This window comes from Pinus tabuliformis, chromosome 4_2, assembly GCF_031772625.1.
Source record: "Pinus tabuliformis cultivar Carrire ecotype Pingquan chromosome 4_2, CPIR1, whole genome shotgun sequence".
In the NCBI taxonomy this organism is placed as follows: Eukaryota; Viridiplantae; Streptophyta; class Pinopsida; order Pinales; family Pinaceae; genus Pinus; species Pinus tabuliformis.
This window is the reverse complement of record NC_142304.1, coordinates 270594526-270616451: the sequence shown is the minus strand read 5'-3', so window position 1 is coordinate 270616451 and position 21926 is coordinate 270594526. Positions and strand designations below refer to the sequence as shown.

General features: G+C 38.5%; 1 pseudogene; it reads left to right on the top strand.

The window, feature by feature from the left end:
* Window positions 1-9949: 9949 nt before the first annotated feature.
* The window catches only part of LOC149169023 (FRIGIDA-like protein 3), an 84842-nt pseudogene continuing 72865 nt past the window's right edge, over window positions 9950-21926 (top strand).

The window sequence follows — 21926 nt, the reverse complement described above, 5'->3', positions numbered from 1 at the left end:
ATACAAGAAATACACGGGAAAACCCCGCTACAACCCCTTGGCCAGATCTCAAATATTATACACTCGCTGCTATAACTCCATCGGGTCCGCACCTTTCAACCATTCTATAGTGCTGCTCCGATCACCCCAACCTCCGATCGTCGACTGATGCTTTATCGCTATCGGCATATCAGCATATCCACTATCCGACCTCTTCCACTTGAAACTGCCTATCCAATATGCCTTCCGGACCCAATAAGATTATCGGTTACATTTGATAAGGTTTCGGGTCCAGCTACAAAATCACAAATCGCTCTTTCCTTTGCCTAAGATTTATTCTTCCCTTTCGATGATTGCGATGTGACCTTCTGGTTCCGATTTGATCCCGACCGTTGATCTTAAAGATCCAATGGCTGTTGTGCAACCATACTTCACTTCTCCGCTACTCTGTTTACTTATGTTTTTATGCTATTTCTTTAATTTCCCTTTGTCCTTCAGGTTTCTACAAAGGTTCTGGGTCTTATGCTATTTCACTGCGCACTCTTCCTAAGCTTTTCTTCTGCTAATTCTTACATCACGTTCTCTTCAGAGCTTCACTCTGATCATCCAAGTGGATTCAATGATCCCTTACGATTCCTCTGAATCGTTCTTCTCCTTTGCGTATTTCTTCAAAACTCTGCCTGCAACCTTTGTTACAGAACCTATGAATTCAAGAATAATCAATCATTACACACTTATTTCACACATTTACACAATACCAAAATGAAACTCTGTATATAAATATGAACAATTGATTACATTCGAGACTCTCTATCTGTCATAGGCATGTTCTTCAATATCATGGCCTCCTCCTTCTACTCTACCTATAGGCTTACATTTATACCAGAAAGCTCTGTTGGACTAATTTTGGTTCCCCTCCTAAATCTACTGAATTGATTCCTAAATCCTCTATGTCCACTTCTACTTGAATTAATTCCTAAGTGCTCTCTCTAGTTCCTTGAATCATGGAACTATTTTAAGAGTCCTAATTGACTTTTAACTCTTTTTTCTTTATTATCCACTCATGTTCTCATCTATTTGAGAGCATTTACAACATCCTCACATTATCTAATTTAATTCCTATTCTATGCACTCAAAAGCCTAATATTACATTAATTCATCACTTAGGAATCCAACTTCCTTAAAATACATGACCCCCTATGTCTACTTAATTACAATGATTTTCTCTTGGGTTGAATGCTCCTACCATTGAGCCTCAAAATTACTCTTTCCCTTCTCATTCATTTTCTTCGTTTTTCCATGAGAAAGATGCATTCTTATCACCAATGACTGGTATATACTGTCTTAAGGAGGACATTTAGTGATTTACATGTTATTCTTTTATGTTTTGTTGTTTGAATATATTTTTTAATATTAGCCACGGAACGTAGCCTATTCTGCAGCTAATCGGCTATTCCGCAGCTACCTTCATGCTCTAATAGGTTCCAGGTGTTAGAAGGAGAAACTAGCTACATGGGCAGCTTGGAAATCATCGTGACATGGACCCTGTCCTATTCACTTAGCCCAGGTTGAAAAAGAAGATGGCATAAGACTCTGTTTCGTGGTTAATTAACATGTTTCACAGTGATGGAAAGCGTTATCCAGAACAACTAATTGTACCTACGAACTCCAATAGCCACTTGTACAACTAAATCCAACAACTATCATGTCTTGGATTTATGTCTCCAGCAGCCGAGGAAGAAATTCTGCATATCTGTCTTCTACATGTTTGACTATAGCATGTTTTTCTCCACAAATAGTTGTATGGTTTTTCTTATAAATACCCGTGTAAAGGACCGAAGAAGTTAGTGGTAATAGTGATAGTTTTATTGTGAAATTCAAGTTCTAAACTTTGTAATTTCTGGGCATTTTGTGTCCCTATTTTTAATATGAAGACTGCATGTTTTATGAAAATTTGAAGGATTTTTCTTGAGCAAGCATAGCCTAATCAGTTGCAGAGGGCCGCTACACTGAAGAAGGTTTCATTTCATTTTTTTCTTCTTATTCTTGTTAACTATAAATTCATCATTTTCTTTCATAGTGTTTATAATCATTTTCTTACTAACAAGGTTTATAATGCAATTTCCATCATTTTCTTATCAACAATGTTCTTAATTTAAAGTAGCTTCCATTTGCTTGATCTCTTTTTAGTTTATCACTAGTTTAGAAGATGAAACATAGTAATGTAATCTAGTTTACTTCATTCATTGTTTTGCTAGTTTAAGTTCTCAATTAGACTGATCGGTGCCATTTACTGTCTTTTCCATTTTATTTTACTCACTCATGGTGTTAATGAATGTTTATGAAAAACCCTTAAAGTTGATAATTCATCCTTAACTAAGTGGTTGAACATTTCATTTATTCAATGAGTTATTGCTGCATCTCTATATTTGTTTTCTTTTAGATTAATGAAGTACATAATTCCTCAACTGTCATCCCAAGGAGACTTTCTCCCAAAATTGAGAGGCAGAGTAACTAAATATTTCATTTAGTTTTATTTCTGTAATTAGTTAGACATCAGTTGTAAATTTCACTTTCAATTTTAATTCATGATTTGGAAATAATGGTAAAACAGGAATAAAAACTTTGTTTTCATTTCTTGCTTAAGCTTTGCTTCCAAGTCTTTCTTAGCTCTATTTTCATTTTTTTTAGATTTTGAGCAGTGTTTACAAAAGTTAGATTTAAGTTTTTGATAATTACATTTTTATTCATTAGGAATTAAAAGTCCAAAAACCCCCAAAACAACAAAAAACACAAAGACAATGAAGTAAGAAGGGTTATCTAGCACAAATAGTGCACTACATTTCGTCAATTTACGATACCTGGATTGATCATTTATGTAGAGAAATTAGGACACTAAATTGACCAAACATTTTGGCGCCATTTCCAGGGAAGTGTAACTAGGTAGCCTTATCTCTTACATTTAAAAAAAAAATGACATGCATAGAGAAAGAGACTCTAGAGGTAGATTTATAGCTAGGGGCAGAAGTTCAATTCATACAACACCACCTACTCCACCAAGAACAAGAAAAGACACACCTCCATTCCAAACTCATACTCCCAGCCATAGGACTCTTGGAATTCTAGGGGTAGAAGTCCAATCAAAATAATCTCCTACTTCATCTACCAAGTCAGTCCTAGGGGAGAAAAATTTCGAATCTCCAATAGCAGGAATAGCCTTTTTCACCTCCATAGGAGAGCACATTGTAGTTGAAGAATTAGGAATACCTAGTGAGGAAGAAGAAGTAGAACCTCTCTCCCATATTCCATTAATAGAAGAACTAGAGGAGGAGGAAGTAACCTTACAGGTTGAACCTTATATTGACTCTGAAGAAACTATAATGGCAGAAGAAGAACAAGATGGAGAATTCTCACTATTTGGAGGAGGTAGAGGAAATAATGGAGGAGGCAGAGGAAATAGGGAAATAGATAATTCTTTTGGATTCCCTATAGTGGATGAGCAAACAAATGCCACAATGAAAAATATCTCACCTTCCGTCCTCCCAAACTTCTATGGGTTGAAAAGTGAGGATCCTGAAACATTTTTGTTTGAGTTTGAAGTCTTGTGCAAAACTTATGACTATCTAGAAGACTCTCAAAACTTAAATTGTTTCCTTCAACACTGAAAGGAGCTACTTTGAAATGGTTCATGGGGTTAGTCACTCAGTCCACTAGAACATTGAATGACGTGAAAAAAACATTTTTGGATAGGTACTTGGATTATTGCATGCCTACCAATCACAAAGATGAAGTGTTCAAAATGATGTAAGGAGAGGATGAAAACATAGAAGATTTGATTGAGAGATTCAACTATAATTTGAAAATAGCAAAGATGAACAATTTAGATGAAGAAACCTTGAAAGCTCTATTATTAAAGGCCATTAGAGATGAGTGGATAGATATCCTTAACATGATGGGGAAGGGAGATATGTCTAAACTTCCATGAAATGATATAGGAGAATTGTGTGTTCATCTCTCGAGAGGGAAATCTAAAATAGGGAAAGGGCCAAGAGATCATTCTCTTGTTAGAGTAAACAAATCTGCAATGGGATCTGTAAGTAGGGCAGAAATTGGTAATATGCTTGATGAATTTAAAACTGACATTTTAGGGAGACTTAGTGAGAAATTAGACACCCTTAAAATACAAAACATGTAGAAAACCAAGGTTGATGATTTAGCCATTTTTTGTCCAAAATGCAGAAAAAACATGCTCTAAGGGAATGCCCTTTAGATGCAAAAATTGTAGAAACTTGTATGATTTGCTGAGAAAGCCATGAGACCAAGGGTTGTCCTTCAATCCCAGGTATTCAGGTTGTATTTCAAGAGGAAATAGTCCCAAATTCTGTAGTACCTCTTTGTTTTGTTTCTAGAAGACCTTGGCAGGGGCCACAAAATCAGGGATTTAACAATCAAATGTATCTTCAGCCCCCACCAAACTGGAATTCTTAGTAGCAACCCTGGCCTAAACCTCAATCCCAATCCCAATTGTGGGCACAAGGAGTACAAAATCCTTATGGGATATTTTCTCAATATTACCAATATCCTCCATCATATCAGAATTATCCTCCCCCACACATTCAACAACAAAATCAACAGCCACAACTTAAAAATCAGAACCCTCAGCTTTCATTGCCATTTCCACAACAACCTCCACAACAAAACCAAAATCCTCAACTCTTACTGCCATTTCAGTAGAAATCAAATCATCTACCTACCCAACCATTACCAAACCCTGACAACAAAAACCCTAAGAATGCTTACATGGTAGAAGGACAATAATTTCCAACTTACATGATTACTCCTCTAGATCTTAATGATGTTCAACTAAGATATGGAAGGATATTAGAAAAGGAAATACCTTTTGTAGTTATTCAAGAACAAGACAGTTCTGAGGAAGATTCTCTAAAAATCAATAACAGTTTTGAGGGAACATCCCTCCAAAATCAAAACATTGGAAAAGAAAAACAAAAAGAATCAGTGAACACAACTCCTACCATTGAGCAACTAGCACCTACTTCTACACCTCGTTTTCTTGAAAGACTACAGATTGATAGAGCGGTAGACAAACAGATCTTGTTTCCCAACTATGGATTTCTAGATGAATTGAAGAATGTTTGTATCAAAATCCCTTTGCTACCAGCAATTAAAGAAATTCCAATTCTAGCCAAAACAATAAAGGAGTTGAGCATAAAAATACTAGGTAGAAAAGCAAAAGAAACAAAAAAATTCACCTGGTAGGAAAAATAGCAGACATAATGATGGGAAAAATTGCCATACAAAAATATGTGGATCCAGGTAGTCCAATTCACATATCAATGGAATTGAAATTCCAAATACATTGATTGACTTAGGGGCAACAATAAACATCATGAGTAAACAAAATATGGAGCAACTTAAACTTCTTAATCTTCTCTACACACCTACCTTACTGCAACTAGCAGATATATCAATAATCAAACCAGATGGTGTGCTAGAAGATATTTCAGTATCCTTAGATTCTTGGGAATATCCTGTTGATTTCATGATCTTAACTCCCAAGAAAAATCTAGGAGGACATCCACTCATATTAGGAAGACCTTCGCTGACCACAGCTGATACTTTTATTAGCTGTAGATATGGTGACATGTATATTTCTAATGGTAATTCAACAAAGAAATTTACTCTATATCCTCTAGCAAAAGCAATCACGGGAATAGATGAAAAAGAATGGATTGATGATAAAGATGATGTTCAGCCTCTCTTTACTATTTCAGAAATTAGTGAAGATAGTCAAATTTTGAATACATTGGAAAGTTTTGAATCATCTTCAGAATATGACCATGAGAAATTTCAAGAAAAAACTAATGTTGATATTTTTCATCTAGGCAGATGTCTCTCTATTCTACGGAAGAGTTTGGTAGCTCTACAATTGAAATTTTTTCAGGTAGGACATTGAACATAAACAAAAACTTAGAGAAACTACAACACGAAGAGCTAATCAAAACATTACAAAAACATTCTGCTGCATTTGCATGGGAATACACCGACATGATAGGCATTGATCCTAAGACTTGTATCCATCACATCTACATTGAGGAAAATAGTAGACCTATCAGACAACTTCAGAGAAGGATGAATCCAAATCTTAGGGAGATTGTGAAAGAAGAGCTCCAAAAATTATTGAATGTAAACTTTATTTATCCAATTTCAGATAGCCAATGGGTTTCTCCTTTGATAATTGTGCCTAAAAAGAATGGTAAATGGAGGGTGTGCATTGATTACCGAGAATTGAATAAAGCAACCCTTAAAGATCATTTTCCTTTGTCTTTTATAGATCAAGTGGTAGATACATTAGCAGGTAAGAAGTATAACTCATTTTTGGATGGTTTTAGTGGTTATAATCAAATTCAGGTAGCACCTGAAGATCAGGATAAGACCACATTTACTTGTCCATGGGGAACTTATGCCTACCAAGTACTTCTTTTGGATTATGTAATGCACCTGCAACATTCCAAAGAGTAGTACTAGGAATTTTTTCTGATCTGATACATGATTGTGCAGAGGTATATATGGATGATTTTACAGTCTATGGAAATACATTTGAAGAAGCTTTGGAAAGTTTGGAAAAAATTCTTAAAAGATGTAAGGAAACAAACCTTTCACTAAGCCATGAAAATGTTTTATGATGTTTACAGAAGGTATTGTATTAGGGCATCACATTTTAGGAGATGGAATTAAAGTTGACAAATCTAAAGTTGAAGTCATCTCTAAATTATCAATTCCAAATTGCCAAAAGGATGCTAGAATTTTTCTGGGATTTGCAAGGAACTATAGAAGATTTATAGAAAATTTCACTAAAATAGCATCCCCACTCTTCAAATTGCCTACCAAAGATTGTGAATTCAATTAGAATTCTGATTGCCAGTTGGAATTTGAAATCTTGAAAGCAAAAATTTCTGAAGCACCCATTTTAAGAGGTCCAAATTGGAAACTCCCTTTCCATATTTCCATAGACGCTTCAGATATAGCTCTGGGAGCTGTATTGGGACAAAAAGATTTGATTACTTATACCATTTACTATATAAGTAAGAATTTGACTCCCACTGAGTTGAATTATACTGTGATTGAAAATGAATTTTTAGCTGTTGTTCATGCAATTAACAAGTTCAGACACTATATAACAGGCTATGAAACCTTTGTTCATATGGATCACTCTGCAATTAGATATTTGATGAATAAACCTATTACTGATGATAGAGTTACAAGATGGCTTTTACTTTTGCAAGAATTCAACATTACTGTGCTAGATAGACCTGGAAAACAAAACACAGTTGCTGATTTCTTGTCCAGGATTTAGAATATCAAAGAATATTCTCTGGTTGAAGATAAGTTTCCTGATGAATATCTTTCTGAAGTAACTACTCAAACTCCTTATTTTGCAGATATTGCTAACTACTTGGTCACAGGAAAGTTACCTTCACATTTTTTTCCTAGAGAGAAAAGAAAAATTATTTAGGAAAGTGCAAGATATTCATGGATCACTAACGAATTGTATAAAACAGGGTCAAATCTTATGATAAGAAGGTGTGTCAGGGAAGATGAAATGCCTAAGATTCTTAAGGCATGTCATGATGAGCCATGTGGTGGACACTTTGCTGACAAGATGACAACCTATAAAATCCTTTCTTTAGGATATTATTGGCCATCCATCTTCAAAGATGCTCAAGAATATGTCAGGAGATGTGACCGCAGCCAAAGGGTAGGGAAACCTGCTCCCTCAAATGAAATTCCGTTACAAATTCAGGTAATCATCGAACATTTTGAAAGTGGGCCTTAGATTTTATTGGTCTAATTAATCCTCCATCTAAGCAGAAAAAGTATATATTGGTATGCACTGATTATGTCACTAAATGGGTAGAAGCCAAAGAATTACCTTTTACTAATGAAAAAACTGTAGTTAATTTTCTTTTTGAAGACATCTTCACTTGTTTTGGTGTTCCAAGAGAAATTGTGACAGATCGGGGATCTCAATTCACATCTAACATGGTGGAAGGGATTGTGGAAGAATACAAGATCAAGCATAGGAAATCTACTCCCTATCATCCACAAGATAATGGTCAAGCAGAATCTACAAATAAAGTGATTGAAGGAATCTTCACCAAGACTGTGAATCTACATAGAAGAGATTGGGTAGAAAGGCTTCCTGAAGCCTCATGGGCCTATAGAACTACATGGAGGAACACAAAGGGACATACACCCTATGAACTTGTTTATGGGAAACAAGTCTTGTTCCCTATAGAGTTCCAAATCAGAACTTTCAAGATGGCAGTCCAACTGGGACTAGATTTATCAGAGGCACAAAAGCATAGGCTAGAGCAATTAAATGAACTTGATGAAATTAGGCAAGAGGCAGTTCAAAGGACTGGTATAGTCCAACAATAGAGGGCTAAATGGCATGTCAAATATATCAAGGACAAGAGGTTTCAAGTGGGAGATTAGGCGTTGTTATTTGATTCAAAGTTTAAAGATTTTCAAGGGAAGTTTCAAACTCATTTCCTTGGGCCATATGAGATTGAAAAAGTTTTTACTAATGGAGTAGTGAGGATTAGAACAATAGATGAAAGTAAAACTCCTCTTCTTATTAATGGTCATAGATTAAAGATATATCAGAAGCCAATTTCAAAAGAGGAGTTCATCAAGATTTTCCAAGACAATTCTGAAATGAAGTTAGTGAAGAAGAATCCTTCTTCTCCACTAACTTAATCTTTATTTTTCCTATATATATATATATATATATATATATATATATATATATATATATACAGAGGTTTCTAACACCCTATATTTTCCATTTTCTTTCTGTAATAAGTAGAAACAAAAAAAAGCCACAATCACTCTGTAATTTAGATTCTACAAAATTCATCATCTCATCTCACCTCACTCCATTTTATTTTTACAGTTTCACTTCATCCCATTGTCTATTTCATCAATAATTTTTTATTTTTATTTTTATTTTATTTATTTATTATTTTATTTTATTATATATATATATATATATATATATATATATATATATATATATATATATATATATATATATATATATATATATATATATATATATATATATATATATATATATATATATATATATGTATTTATTTATTATTTTTTTTTCTCAGTATTCATTCCATCTCCATTTCATTTATCATCTTGTCTTACATCTCATTTCATTTCACTTACATAGCCATTTCCATTTCATTCATGATCCATAAGCCATATTTCACTTTCTGTTTCACGTTCTGCAGCTGATTTTGTTTTGCAACTAATCTGATTCTACAACTACAATTTGTTTATCAGTTCAGGCACAAGTGTACAGTTCATAATAGAGTCATGTATGCAGGGAATTGAAGAAAAATCAATTTTTGAAGACCAATCATGCTCAAGGTACATGTGGATCAACATAAAAAAAATTTAGCAAGTTAAAGGTAAAGGTTCCAGAGGTAAATGCAAAAATTTATTTGAAAAAGCAATTTGAAAACATAAGTTTGTATAGTATGTATAATCACATGTCTCCTTAATCAACCATCATTTGATTTGACTGCCATGATGTCTCCGCTATATCTTCCGTCTTTAATGACAAACAGTCTCAATGATTCTTTCATAACAAATCTCTGCTTCAAACTCCATAACCTATGCTCAAACGGTCCTCCACAACTACACCTGTTAACGGTCAAGATAACAATGTGACCTACCTATCTACGACTCTCTAAACCCTTACTGTCTATTTATTACATGCCAACTCTTAAGTTTTTCTCTCATATTCACGCAACCATTTCATATACACAGTCTTTCATTTCCATACAAACAGTCATTCCATTTCCTAAATAGCACTCGTTTTATAGAAAATTAGAGTAATTTTGAGGTTAGTAAATTCTACAAAATAGAGACCATGGGACTCATTGTCAGGGCAGAGCCCGTAGGGGAAAAATTTATGGAAGGGTACCCCCAACTCAAGGAGATGCTGCAAAAGACTGGATGGCTCAAGTTCATTGAAAATTTTGATGGATATCACAAGGAGATCACGAAATCTTTCGCTAGATCATTTGATGGTACAGAAGTGGAGATTGGGGACATCAAGTAGCAAATATTACATAGCAGAGGCTACATAACTGCCAAGACTTGGTGAGAGGTGGTTCAAAAACAAAGAATTTCACAGTGAATCATGGAAGGTATTCCTCAAGAACCCAGGTATGGATGTCACTATGTTTAGGAAAGAAATCCCTATTTTAACACTCAAAAATAAATGGAGAAGCATGATTTTGATATTACAAAAATTTATTACCTGTGAGGGAAGATTTAGATGTATGTATGTTTATCATATACGTTTACCTGATGAACTTTTTAGACAATGAAAACATCAACCTCCCTTTTCTTCCTTCTAAACAGTCTAAGGAAAATGGCTTCAAATGTACAGAAGGAAATAGAATTTCTGGAAACAATCATGTACCATCACGGATTAGTCAAAATCCTGGTTGAATATCATCTAAAGAAAATAGGGGACATCTGGGAAAACTTTCTGATAAGAAACCATTTCCAAGGGACACCAGAATCTCCTTAAAAAGATAGTGTCAGAAAGAGTAGGAGAAAGAAGACTAATGTCACCATTCAAAGTAACGTTGAGCCTCCAGTACAGAAAAATGATGAAGAAGAACCAATCTCTGAAAAATTAACAGAGATTAGAAAGCAAATCAAGAAGATGAAGAAGATAAAACAAAAATCTTGTGGAATTACTAAGAACACACTTGAATCTCCATTACAACCAGATGATGAACAACCAATCTCTGAAAATTTGTCAGAGACTAAGAGACAAATCAAGGGGAAGGAAAAGATAGGAAAAGAGAAAAAGGGTGCAAAGGAGGAGAACATAAAACCCCTTAGAAGAAGCTCTAGGCTCAAAGGAATGGTAAAGAAGGTATCATCAAAGGAAACATAGTTCATCAATCTGGAAGGAGAAAACCCAATATCATCTCCTAAAAAAATTCCATTTACATACAGTCCTCAAAACTCTCCTAGACAATATTTTGAAGGCAACTGTTACACTAAAATGTGTCACCATGACTATTTGCAGTCAGTATGGCTCCATCAATAGTCATACTGTCCTCCTTGGCAAGTCTTATACCTCTGCTCCTCATGTCAAACTCCAAGAAAGAGAGAAAGTCCTTAAAAGTCAATATAACTCTGGTTACGCAGTTTCTCTTAGCCTTACCTATGTGTACGCACCTCAAGTTCATAAAACCTGCGTACTTGTACGCTCTGTCTGTAAAGGGGTGGGTGCGTACTCTTGTAAAGGTCAAAAGGCGCAAGTTTCACTTCAAAAAAGTTACTTGTGGTCGATTCTAGAGCATTCTAGAAGATGGTTTGACGTGGATTGAGCGCCTCCAGATGGTTCATGCATCCCAATGAAAGAGGAGCTTATCCCATGAAGAGGGGAGCTATCCCATTGAAAGAGGGGCTTATCCCATTCATGGTGGACCTGATTAACTTCCTCCAAAGCACTATAAATATAGGCATTGGGCCAGAGGGAGGAGAGGTTGAAAGCTGAACATTCCTAAGGGTAGATGATGCTGAAATTAGGACTCCCTTTTAGAGCTTGAGAGGAGAGATTCCAATCCTTTCTTAGCTTCATTTGGAAGTGGGTGAGCTGATCAAAGTAAAGGAGAACTCTTGCTGGACCCTGGGAGGGACCTACACAACACCAAGGCACTGGTTGTAATGGTTTCTTTTGTTTCTAATTAATACAATTAAGTTCATTTTTTTCTACAAGTTGTTATATATAATTTGTTTCATAAACTCCTTGGTCTTTATGATGAATATGTTTTATTATATGATTTATTCAAGTGCTATGTAATTGTTTGCTTGTTAGTGAATGTAGGCTTCAAGGAGAAGGAGCTCATCTGGATCAGAGAGGTTGGACTACAACAAACAAGCGTTGGACTAAAGGTAAGCCTTAAACGCCTGGTTGCTTTTATTTTAAACGCATATTTAGGGAAAGATAGTGCTTGATTGTTTTGTTTGTCACTAGAAAGCCTTAGCTTCTAGGGAGGTCGGTTTTGTCCACAAAATTGACTCTTTTCGCATGAAAAAATGGCGACTCCGCTGGGGATCGAACCCAGAATCTCTGGTTTCACAAACTTTGCCATTTGTGATTGCCTTTACAGTTACCAGACTTTGCGGGGTTGCCGCTTTGCACATTGCCACTGGGTCCCAGATGCGGATGGCGATTGATTGCTATCGAGGAACCATTTTTAACTGGTGTGATGCTGTGTTGGCCAATGTAAAAGGCCAACTGACTCGAGCCAAAAACAGACAGCTGAAGACTTTTGGTTATGGGCCTTTAGTTGTCAGTTTCGGCTTTGAGAGGGTTCCGATGCTGATCCCACAGCAGCTCACTGTTGGTGTTGGGCTTCCTCGAGAGCCCAAATTGATGCGATGGGTTGCGGTTATGGCCCGTCATCCTGATGAGGGAACGGAGGTTGTTCGATTTACTCCGAAGTACTTTCACTGGTTAGAGGACCAGGTATTTTCTATACAGGATTTTCCTTATGCTGGAGTTGATTTTCGTGGAGATCCGGACATGATTCTTCCACCGGGAGAACAATGGGATGATACAGGTAACTTCATTTTCTACAAGTTTTAAACTATGTATTTTTTTGTTTTTATATCGTCTCAAAACTAATAGTAATAATTTTCAAAATGCAGATGTAGAACCACGTCGTCCAGCCAATCTCCGACCTTTCGAGAGGAGACTACTAGTTGCAGCGGCACCGGCCGCACAGGACGAGGCCACAGAGACTTTAGCTGAGTTGGAACATGACCTAGAGCGTCTTACAGCAGACATACCAGAGACTACCATAGATGATATTCCTATCAGGCTTCAGCGCTTTGTAGTCGGGGTCCCAGGACCTTTTAGGAGGTTCTTGTGTAGGGTGGCTCGTGCAGTGGTGTCATATAGAGATCATCACCAGTGATTGGATGGTCGTTTTTGTAGACACATGTGACATTTTGGTTTTTTGTACTTATCATTTTTGCCGATCATAAGGTGTTTTTCAACCTATGATCGAAGACGATGTATTTTTTGACGCACTCCTATCTATATATATATATCATTATTACCGGCTGATCTTGTAAATCATGTTATGGAATGGTTTTAAATTTACATGTATGATTATTGCAAATGTCTATTTAACATTCGAGAAGAAATTGCATCTGCTAATGTATTTAAAGACCTTGGAATATGTTGATATTCAATGTAATCAAACTCACGTTCCAAGAGACGCACTCTCAAAAAAAACCTTAATAACACTGGATTTCTAATGGCATATACTCTATTAAGCTGTAATACAACGACTTCAAAATCTAACCTCACTATCAAATTCCGAATCCCAAATGAAATAGATTCAGACAATAACTCAATCACTGCACTGTATTCTGCAATGTTGTTTGTTGTTTGACTGAGGCTCACCCCATGCATAGAAACTAACTCGTCAAAGGGCGAATAGATAACCCAAGTTGCGGAAGAGATATTTCGTGTACTACGACAAGCACCATCAGTGAAACCAATGTATGTGTGGAGAGGCATCGACATCTGCATCATCAAGAGTAAAACCAAGATAAGCCAGAATAACGACGAAAACACACTTTCTAAGCTAAGCACACTGTCTAAACTAACAAACACACCAGCTAGAAAGAAAACTAACCTAACTAAAATCTCCATACCCATCTTTTAAGCATAATACCTCTTTAGGTAAAGTCCATTTCCGGGTTTACCTAAAGAGTCCCCATCAAAGTCTACCAGCTCATAGGCCCCTTTTTCTAGCTTTCGCTTGACAATATAGGGCCCATGCCACATAGGAACGAATTTTCCAACACCTAATTTATCATTAGCTTGATCATATAACAACACTAGGTCTCCTTCCGAAAAATTTCGAGGGGTCACATTTCGATCATACTGAGATTTCATCTGTTTTGCGTGAGTCTCGATTGCCAATGCGGCATCGCGTCGATTCTCATCTAATTGAGCTAAGTATAATAAACGCTTCTCCTCTTCGGAAGTAGCTGGAAGTAACTCGATGGCCATTTGCAGTGACGGGATTTCGCATTCAATGGGTAGCACAACTTCCAAACCATAAACTAGTTGGAAAGGAGTGAACCCTGTTGATGTTTTCACTGAGGTTCGGTACGCCCAAAGCGCTGAAAATAACATGTTGTGCCAATTCGACCGATGAATACCAATGATTCGTCGGATCATGATAACTAAAACTTTGTTGATGGACTCAACCAGGCCATTCGCTTGTGGATAATAAGGAGTTGAACTATCGTGACGCAAACTAAGCTGGCCTGTAAGTTCTGTCATCATAACGTTTCGAAAATGGTGCCCATGGTCAGTGATTATCGCTTGTGGAACACCAAACCTAGCAATTATGTGATTTAATACGAAAATTGCAGCTGTCTTGACGTCTGCCTCGAATGTAGGCATCGCCTCGGCCCACTTAGTAAAATAATCAACCGCAAGGATGATATACGCATGCCCCCCGGCCGAGTGAGGGTTACATGTAATAAAATCGATACCCCATTTGGCAAAAGGACCAATGGCAATTATAGGGTGGAGAGGAGCAGGTGGAGCGTGCATCTTTCGATCAAACACTTGACAGTTGTGGCATTTTCAGACCGCAGTAATACAATCTTTAAACAAGGACGGCCAGAAGTAGCCAGCGCGCAACACCTTTTGGGTTGTGGCATACCCAGACATATGACTGCCACACGCTCCAGAGTGACAGTCATTTAGAACCCTTTCTGCCTCTTCGTGAGTTAAGCAACGTCGAAAAATAGAGTCCGCCCCACGGCGATAAAGAGTATCTCCAATAATTTTGTATTGTTGGGACTGGAATCGAATTTTTCGACGTTCTGACTTTGAAGCTTCGAGCCGAAAGGATTGAGTCTGGATATAGATGATGATATCCCCATACCACAGATCTAAAGTGCTGATTAGAAACAAAGATTCATCCGCAATGGGCTCCTCTGCCACAGTTTCCGTGTCAGCACGCGGGAAGTCACACATTAACTCTGCAAAAACTAAAGATTTCTTAGACTTAGATTTCTCAAACTCCAAGTCGAACTCCTACAGGATAACAATCCATTTGGAGTACTTGCCCCCTAGCAATTGTTTAGTCAAAATGTAAATCATAGGGTTGCAATCCGAAATGACTGTAGTTTTACGGAGTAAAATGTAGTGACGAAAACGTTGGACAGCTTGAACGGCTGCCAATGCTAATTTCTCCACATGTGAGTATTTTAGCTCAGTGGGATTTAACGTCCTACTAAGGTAATATATCACATGTTCCGTTCCGAATTCATCTTCCTGAACTAAGACCATTCCAATGGTGGAATGGGAGGCGGCGAGGTACAAAAAGTAATCTTGGTTGTAGTTGGGAGGATGCAACAACGGTGCATGGGTCAACGCGTGTTTGAGTGCATCAAAAGATTTCTGAGCTATCTCATCCCAAGAGAATTGAGCGTTTTGTTTCAACAACCGTGTAAAACCCTTTGTAACCTCGGCGTAGTTAGGAATGAATTGTCGTAAAAAGTTTGCTTTCCCCTGCAAACTTTGGAGTTGGCGAAGACTCGAGAGAGGAGGCAATTTGATGATAGCTTCTACCTTCGAGGGATCGACGCGAATGCCGGCTTTCGAAACTACAAATCCTAGCAATCGTCTCACTTCTATACAGAAGACACATTTGTGTGGGTTCAACCGAATACGATAATGCCTACACCTCATGAAGATGGCTTGTAAATGGCCAAGGTGATCAACTCGATGTAATGAATGAGCGGGCAAATCATCGAGATACGGTTGCACAATGTGTTTGATGTCATGAAACGCATAAGACATCGCCCTTTGAAAAGTTGCTCCCGGGTTCTTAAGCCCAAAAGGTAATTTGCAGTAAGCAAATGTCCCCCATGGACAAATGAAAGTTGTTTTTGGTTGGTCGGCAGGTAGAATATTGATTTGATTGTAACCGGAAAAACCGTCCATAAAGGAAAATATTTCACTGCCGGCACAATCATCAATGATTTGATCGATATAGGGCGTTGGGTAGTTGTCCTTTGGACAAGCTCGATTAATGTCCCTATAATCGATGCATATTCTTATTGTTCCCTGTTTTTTGTTAACCGGAACAATATTTGATACCCAATCCGTTAACGGGATTGGATAAATGAAACCTGCTTTCAACAGCTTTTCAACTTCTGCTTTAATTGCAGCAGCTTTTCGTGGGTGAATCTGACGCAAACGTTGCCGGACGGGTTTAGAATCCGGGTAAGTCTTGATCTCATGAACAACAATTGCGGGATCAATTCCTGGCATTTCCTCATAGGACCAAGCAAACACGTCGCGAAATTCTTGAAATAGGGCCTTGTATGTCTGAATTTCGTCATCTGTACACGAGGCACCTATATGAATGTTTTCAACAATTCCGGGCTTAACTGAAATGTCAATGGGAAGAGTTCGAGAGATATTTCCCAAATTCAACTCTGAATCAGGATATTTCATGGGATTCTGAGCCTCTTTGACATATTCAGCTGTAAAAACTGATGAGAAATCATTTTCAAAATGATCAACCTCAGGTAAAAATGAAGATCTATGATGGAGATCGTCCCATGGTAAGTCATCTATACACAGGACTTCACGAAGTTGTTCGTCAGATGACACAACTTCGGGAAACGCTATTAACTCCGAGGTTGCCGTGAAAGGTGATTCCTCACGGACCACATTCATTTGGTCGACTTTGGTTGAACACGGGTCGGAAAAAGACTGCACGGCTTCATAGGCAATTTCATATGGACTCAACGGCATAGAATTACCGAATGAGTCTATTTCAGATTCAGAAGGAACGATCCAAGGATCGTTGTAATAAATAATGTTTGATGTAATCATATGAATGGTTGCGAATGAAGACGATGCATTGAGTGGAGGAAAAGGAAAAGTTCCCAGTAAACCGACATCTTTACTAATCCTACACCAACATCCTTATATGGGATAGTCGTTTTACCGACATGCTGGATACTCTCTGAAGAGGTTGGGTCGGATGAAAAGTAAGCCAGCTGGTCTATTGTTACGATCTTGCCATTATGTGGAAACTTTATTACTCAGAAGACCGATGAAACGGCCGTTGTCATAGCGTAAGTCCAACTTCGACCCAAGAGAAGGTTGTAGTCTAGAGGGGCATCAACCACCTCCACATCTAGACTAACGGTTTTTCCTTCAACCCCTATAGGCAAATCCTGTAGAATGCCAAAAGGACAGAACCCACGGCCATCAAAGGCCTTAAAAATCATTGGGGATTGATTTAGTGAAGGAGAACCAAGCGATCTCCAACACTGCATCGACATAATACACGTGGAAGCTCCCTCATCAATTACAGTCCGATGAATAGGCCTGTTTTTGACTATCACTGGGATCTGGAAAGCCATTTGATGAGGCAAACGCAGTGTACTATTTTCTAGATCAAATATTATTAGGTTCGGGTCCTGAACATCAATAGCTCCTATAGCCGACAAAAGTAATTTGTGTTGTGTTGGGCATGATTGCAGCACTTCCAAAGCCGACATTGCTGAGGGTGAAACAGCTAAGTCCTCAACAATGTTGTAATTCTGGGCCACTCTCGCATGTGGATTGAAAGCAGACCTTCGAAGTACACCCTTGGCGGGCGGCTTGATTTTTAAGTCTGGGTTAGGTTTCTCGATCTGTAGTGAATCAGAACCGGGAGCTGAGGTTGATGGATTAGAATGAAAAGATTCTGCTTCTTTGCCATCAACAGGACTTTTACTACTATAATCTTGCGATCGAGTCGCAATCCTTACATGAGACATCATCAATATGGGTTCTTCAGTGGCACTCGAGGAAGAACCTATCATTTTTCTATCTTTCGGAAATGGATCCTTCAAGACAGCAGGAATTTGGGAACCCTTGACGATCTTCGCAACCTCTGCTCGATGAGGGCAGTCTCTTGTAAAGTGTTCTTCTTCACAAATAAGACATGGATAACGAGGCTTGCGCTTTTCATCATTGGATTCCGCCTTTTTAGTTTTCTCCTTTAGAGTTTTGTCTACTTTATTCTTCTTCTTGCCTTTCTTCTTCCCACCGGATTTCGATTTAGCCGTAGATGACTCTACAGTGTGAATGTCAGCGGAGAGTTCAGCGAAAGAATCTCCCGTCGGGGACTCTGGTAAGGTTATAATAGGAGAAGAATTCTTTGAGGATTTCTTCTTGCTTTTAGTGTTCACCGTACCAATCATGCCATCAACAGCATGAGATCCCGAAGGAGCAGCAGCGATTTGATTTGACTTTGGAAGATCTGCGATCTTTTTGTGTAACGTGCCTGACTGAGTGTAAACTAAGTCAAGGTACTGCGCTTGAGCAATCACTTGCTCCTCAGTAACTACTCCGGCCTTAGCTACGTCTTCAGTAATCTTCGGTAATAATGATTTAACAAACCATTCAGCTAAGATTTGGTCCGAGATAAAAACTTTCACTAACCACCTTCGACGTCTCCATTCATGAATATGATCGGAAATATAAGTGGACGTCGATTGTTTTAATGAAGTTAGTAACTCCGTGCCATTATCATATCTGACCAGCAACTGAAAATGAGTTAGGAACGAGGTAGCTAACTGGCTAAAATTATAAAAATAGGCCCGTGGTAACTCAATTTACCACTTGGCCGCGAGACCAATGAGAGTGCGCTGGAAAAGACGTAAGCGGATCGAATCATCCGAGATGGAATTAGAGGCACACCAAAGGTGGTAAGTCATCACATGATTCGACGGGTCCTCTCCAGACTTACCCTCGAACTTGGGAATGTCACTGGGCAACTTATTCGGCATTGGCGGCCAAAACAGAAGATAATTAATTGGATCGTTCGTTAGGCACGAAAAGTCTGGCAAATCCAAAGTTGCGATAAACGGTAGCTGCCGATTAGGATCCCTAAAACTCTGGGTCACTATACCAGCCCCAGGAGGAGGATATCCAGGATAACTAGGAATAGGAATCGCATTCGGGATATTGTATCCTCCTGGAAAACCAGGATTAACCGGACCGTACTGGGGTTGCTATGGTTGTTGATAAGTGTACCCAGGATACGGTTGATACTGGTAAACTAGCTGCTGGATAGCAGGACCGAGTTGGTACTGTCCCTGGTACGGTTGATAAGTGAATTGTGGTTGACTTGTGACAACCGTACTTAAACCAGGTTGTCCTACAGGCATCTGAACCGTAGTTTGAATCGTGGATCTAGACGATGGTAAAGATGTCTGAGGAGTAGTTACAGGGACAGTAGAAACTGGAGCTGTCGATACTCCAGAAGTAAGTGTGGTAGATGGAACAGATGTTGCGGTAGTTGCAGCAGTCATTTGAGATGGAGTACGAGGCGAAATAGACCCAGACTGAGAAACTACCGAAGGTACAAAAGTTTGAATATTAGACTGGACTAGTTGTTGGGGTGAACCAGAAACTAAAAGTTGTCCAGTTTGAGATGACAACTGTACACTTGGCTGCAACACCTGTTGAACTTGCGATGGATCCCACACTATGTTTATTCCAGGGTATTGACCCATAACAGGTTGAGGATATTGAGATCCATAACCAGGTTGAGGGTAGGATTGATAAGTGAAAGGTACATTTCCCGTACCTTGAACATAAGATTGACCTTGGGGTGGTTGGAAACCTTGACCCGAGTATTGACCTTGGGGCAGATACCCTTGAGGCATGTACTGATACTGGGGTTGACCTTGAGGTATAAATTGGTACTGGGGTTGACCTTGGGGTACATATTGAGTCTTCTACACTCAACGGCTTTGCACCATTGCTTCCAGTGAACATCCTTTGTTCAATGGGTTGAGGAGATGCTCCCGAAAAAGTACCAGACAAAGACTGATACCCGGCAGGAACAGAAGGACCGCCGTACAAAAAAGATTCAGGCGATTGAGTAAACATGGATGACTGACCTGACATATTTACGGGAGTATAAATACCCCTAGGTGGATAAGAAACTCGAGGTGGTGAAAAACTTGACACTGAGTTGTCCAAATAATTAGTTAAAGAAAGATACCAAGTAGTACTTCTAGGTGGACTGTAAAAAATGGATTCACGCTCCCTTAGATCAATAGTAGGTTGATTCTCAGGGATAGGGATGCCTATTTCCTCTTCTGGAGCAAGCTCTTCAATAGCTATCAAACCAGAAGGAAGATTTTCGGTGATGACTCTTTCTACCCTAGGTGAATTAGGAACACTAGAAGCCGGAGAGACTAACCCCGATGTTGGAGTAACAGGTTCAGATATCTCAAGTTCTTCACCTATATCACTAGTAGATGAAAAACTACCAGCAAGCTCGGAAACCGAAACAGCTTCAGGATTATAACCTATTTCTAGACTTGGGTAATCAGGATGAACAACCAATGAAGACTCTCCTTCTTCAGGTGACCCTACTTTACTGCCACTAGGAGTTACAGGGACTTTCAAACCTTCGTAATGGCTCGGGACGTCTTCAGGAGGTTGGCCCGAAGTCTACGGGACTTCCTCAACAAATCAGGCACGGTTACAACCTCAGGAGACTGGCCCCAAAGTCTATGGGACTGTCTTGGTAATTCAGCCACAGCTAAAAACTTTTAACTACTGCACAAGCAAACAAAGTAAAATCTCAAAGCAAACCGCCTAAAGTCTCTAAAGAACCAAAAAAATTCGAATCACACACCTAAAGAATCTAGGGCGTCAAACCAAACACAAACAGTAACCTTCCGGACCGAAAACACTAGTTGGTGATGAAATCCAACATCGCCGAATTCAGTACAGAAGTGGCAGGTGGAACAGTTACCCCGGCAACCTGTTTAATGAATAGACTGGACCAAGTTCCTCCACTTAAACCGTCTCGAGTGAAGTGAACCCCCCAGAAAATCCAAGTGAGTTTAGCCGACGTCTGCTCCAGGTACAGTGGGATCTTCCCTCCACCGTCACCTTGGGTAGAATCCTAAAGATAATAGTCACTAAGGTTACCAACAGCAACAAATATACCTGGGAGAACAGTCTACGACCCGATAGCACGCAAGGGCAAAGTAACAAGCTCAATCCCCTTGCTGGCTCCTTGACAATAATCCAAGGTTTACTGACAAGTGACCCCAGGCTCCTCGACAATGGTTAATCCGAGGTTTACCGTTTGTAGTACGTGCGTATCTGGCGTCGTTCCCAATGAAGGAGGATTGATTCCCTCACTGGTTCAGACACGGTCTTGTGCTTCTCCTTTAAGAGGAGCTTTCCCAGAGTACAAATGAAACAATTGGATTTATCCTACCACAAGATAAGCTACTTGTTTGGTTTTACTGTCTTGGAGAGTTAATTACTCTCCTACTCCAAGACACTAGCCTAATCTATATTGGTGTTTCAAAGCCCTAGTAAATAAAAAGTTACTAAGTTGATTTTACTTTAAGCGTTAATTTTTATGGCTTTTCTTTAGGACAAAAGGTAGCGGAGATGAAACTGATGGTGTGTAGACTCGACTCAAATCCACTAAAAAGATGCACCTAGGATGAAGCAAAACAATCTTTCCTTTTTCAATGAATTCCCTAGCTAACAGAGTTGGAGAATGCAAAATTTATAAAGACAACTTTCTTGGCAATGAAAATCAAAGAAACAATCTCTTTATCTTTTCCAAAGCACACAACACATGACCACTAATTATTCACGAAAACTTCCTTTCTCTTTTCAAAGACTTCAAACGCTACTAAAACAAACTTTCCTCAAAAGAGATTTTGTATTTTTCCTATTTAACAAAGCATGTAAAACTACTTAACAAAAATCAATCTTCAGATCTATAACAATC